The sequence below is a fragment of the Dreissena polymorpha genome, chromosome 5 (genome assembly GCF_020536995.1).
Source record: "Dreissena polymorpha isolate Duluth1 chromosome 5, UMN_Dpol_1.0, whole genome shotgun sequence".
In the NCBI taxonomy this organism is placed as follows: domain Eukaryota; kingdom Metazoa; phylum Mollusca; class Bivalvia; order Myida; family Dreissenidae; genus Dreissena; species Dreissena polymorpha.
In genome coordinates this window covers 120051573-120055413 of record NC_068359.1, presented here as the reverse complement: position 1 = coordinate 120055413, position 3841 = coordinate 120051573, and the positions used below count along the sequence as shown (strand labels likewise).

At 36.6% G+C, this 3841-nt stretch overlaps 1 pseudogene; it reads right to left on the bottom strand.

The window, feature by feature from the left end:
* Window positions 1-2596: 2596 nt before the first annotated feature.
* On the bottom strand, window positions 2597-2657 carry LOC127832858 (U6 spliceosomal RNA; annotated as a pseudogene).
* Window positions 2658-3841: the final 1184 nt, after the last annotated feature.

Here is a 3841-nt window from a genome sequence, read left to right as displayed (position 1 = left end):
ACTAAATACATCTATTTGAGCCGCGCTATGGAAACACGAGGCTTAATGAATGTGCGTAAAGTGTCGTCTCAGATAAAATCAGGCAAATCAGGGACGACATTTTCCGCTGTTATGGTATTTTAAAGGAAGTCTATTCTGAGCGAAAATCAAATTCCCATATAAGTTTGTGCGGACTGCACAGGCTAATCTGGGACGATAGTTTACGCTCATTCATTAAACCCCGTTTTCTTGTACAAAGCTTAACATGCAACAAGTAAGAAAGGCCGCAATGCGGAAGACACGGACACGTTTAAGAAATGCCAGATGCTCTGAAGCTTCTACCCAATTAAAAGCCGATCAAAACATTCGAGTTACCCAATTTTTCCCGTCTCTGATTCGTTTTAAATCATAATAGAAGCAACAGAAATTACGTGCCATAGACGTGTCTGGTTCGCTATGCGCTTATTCGTTTGATAAAAATACTTGTATTACTTCGCTAATGTCCTAGTATAATGTATTTCACTAACGTCATGCATAACTTACTTTCATTTTGGAATGATTTTGTTTAAATGTGTAGGATCAAATAGTATTGTGCATTTTTGATATTTTGAGCCAATTTTTGACCGTTGCACAGTATTCGTTGCCCTTTTCAGAGCTGTACATTGCCCTAGTGGACGGAAACACGGACAAAGAGAGACGCGTCGAAATATACCACAAAGGCGAATGGGGGACCATTCCTCGGAATATTGACCATATCGAATTTGGGATATTTCTGCGGGGTTTCAGTCGGAAGAGGTTCCTTCTGTTGCAGCTCAGGTGCATTCTGGGACCCGAACACGACCTGTTTGCGAACACGCTGCTGTGATAATCAGTCACGTGAAACATACCTCTGCGTACAGTCACGAAATGGACGCCGGAGTTATGTGTGGTAAGAATTAAGTTATGTACGTTACTATGACAATCATTTTATAATTTTTTTCATGTTTAACAAAAACTATTCGCAAAAACATAATATGAATGTTTCCTCTTACAGATCACATGAATCGGCTCACGAAGAGCAATGAAGAGGACGAAACGGAACTGCCCCGGCAGTCTGGTAGTCTGGAAATCTATCATAAAAACAACTGGCTACCAGTCTGCTTCAAAAACTGGGGTCGCATAGAATGGATGTAGTTTGCAAGCAGTTCGGTTTCCGAGCGGGCGCTACGAGTTCTGAAAAGGACGAAACGCTGATGGACTCTTATTCGATGACAAACTTAACGTGCACCATAAGTGAAAACAGACTCGACGTATGCGCATTTGATGCATTAAATTAAATGGCTGCCCATCTTCCGAATATGTGTAAGGTCATAATATACTAAATAGTTTCCCTATATAATTCAATGTTAAAGCGACAACTTTAAGCGCAAATAAATGCAACATTTTGCACATGGAGACCCCATAACAATACCTTTTCTTAAAGGCCATTCTAAGCGGAATCGATTTATGCAATAAAAAGATATGTCATGTTCAAACCAAGAAAGAACTTGACACGAATCAATATCGACTGTTTTTGCAACTTTTTATTCTAGCCGACAAACATTTTTAGTCGTATATCAGGAAGAACATATGATCATTGTACAAGATAGAATGAAACATTATATCTATCCATCTTAAAGTGTATTGCAGTTTCAGTAATATTCTGTCTATAAATGATTTCAACATGATATAATTATAAATCATTGCTAGGAAATGTGTATATATGAAGCAAAAATAAAATATAGACTGTTTATTTTTTCCCCATTAATGTATATCTATATATATATATATATATATATATATATATATATATATATATATATATATATATATATATCTTTTGTTGTAAACAGTTTTGCGACATGTGTCAGAAAACGCCTAGTACAAATATATCAATGGAAAGATTTTTTCACTTATGTGGGTGTATGTTGGCTCCACTTCACACGATACAGTCATTTTAGTTTAATTGAAAAACGCATCTTACTATGTGGGGTGAGTTCTGGGTTCAAGCCACAGTAGTAACCTATCAAGTGTGAAATACAGAGCCATAATGATTAAATATACACAGTTATCTATTTAAACAGTACAATTCAATATAAGTAATAATGTTAAAGGGGCATTGCTGCTTTGCCATTTTTGGGACTGTATTGAGATTGTTGGCCAATTTTGACATTGAATAACAGGGTTTATATACATCCCACGCATAAATGTTTCTAATATTTGTAATAAAACAAGTCAAAGTGTGTAGAATATTAAAATTAAATATACACAGTTATCTGTTTAAACAGAACAATTAAATATACGTAATAATGTTAAAGGGGCATTGGTGCTAAAACAGTATTTGGATTGTTAGTGAATTGTAAATTTGGCCGACTTTGACATTGAATAACATAGTTTATAAACATTTCAAGCATAAATGCTTCTAAATTTGTAAAGAACAAATCAAAGTGTGAAGAATATTAAAAATTTGCAAATCTCTGATGTCTAAAAGTCATTTATATGCCACTTAAAGTTGACATTTTTTGAAGAAAATGATCCATTTTGTGCTGTCAATGAATTACTCAGTCAGGTCCATAAGCGCTCATTCTGTAGATTGTTTGGGCCATGCTAATCTTCTCTGTATCGTTCCAATTTTAGTATTTGTACTGCCGAAGCAGTACCAAAAAGTAGGTAGCCATAATGCTCTATATATGGGTTGTTATCGGATGCACACTTTTGCAGGTTCAAATGTGCACTAAAATGCCCGTATGCATGTGTTCCGCCTCCGATACTTACCTAGAGGTATTTCGCCCGGCAGTGTATATTCGCTTTCAACGGTCGCAGCGTTTAACGGAACAGAAGAGCGCAGCTGTGAGTGGTAAATGTTAAACATTGCGACACACTGTACTAATTTAACCAGTGTATTTTTAACGACGACGTATTGTGTTTTCCGACCAATAGCTGTACGTATACAATAGCTTCACTATTAATAGCGTTTTCCGACCAATAGCTGTGCGTTTACTATGGCTTCACTATTAAGGTCATAATATACTAAATAGTTTCCCTATATAATTCAATTTAAAAGCGCGACAACTCTAAGCGAAAATAAGTACAACATTTTGCACATAGAGACCCCATAATAATACATTTTCTTAAAGGCCATTTTAAGCGGAATTGATTTATGCAAAAAAAAAGGTACGCCATGTTCAAACCAAGAAAGAACTTGACACGAATCAAAATCGACTGTTTTTGCAACTTTTGTTTTCGGCCGTTTCTAAGTGGAATGTAACCTTTTTCAGTGCACTGCTTTACTATAGATTTCAAGTTTATCATATTTCAGGGATTCAGTAGTGAACACCTGTTCATCCCCTGCCATTATCTCCGAAAGATAGAACCCGAACAATAGTTTAAAGTGTAAAGCATGCCTTCCTGTCAACTATGATATTTTTTTTAGAGAGTACAGCCCTACATGAAACGATTATCAAGTATACTGTAACCTTAATAGGAACTCTCGTGATTGGCGTTCGTAGCGGAATACTGCGGAGCGTAACCTGCGAGCTGATATACAGTTTCAGTACATCAGCCAATGCACGGGCGTTCCCTCTTTAACAACTCTGGTTTCACTACAGTCACGAAAAATCGTGGCCTTAGTGATTCGTTGGTCGTTTTTTCATAAACGAGCGGTTTTGAGTATAAATCATGATGACTGTAATGAGATTTCCAGCTTTGACTAAAGAATGTATGATAGATGATGCAGTTGAACGAACGGTAAAGGTGCATGGAAAGAGAGGAGCGAGCATGATAGGAGTTATAAATATCCTTACTAAGAATGGAGTTGCCGACACAGATGTTGAGTGCATTTCGT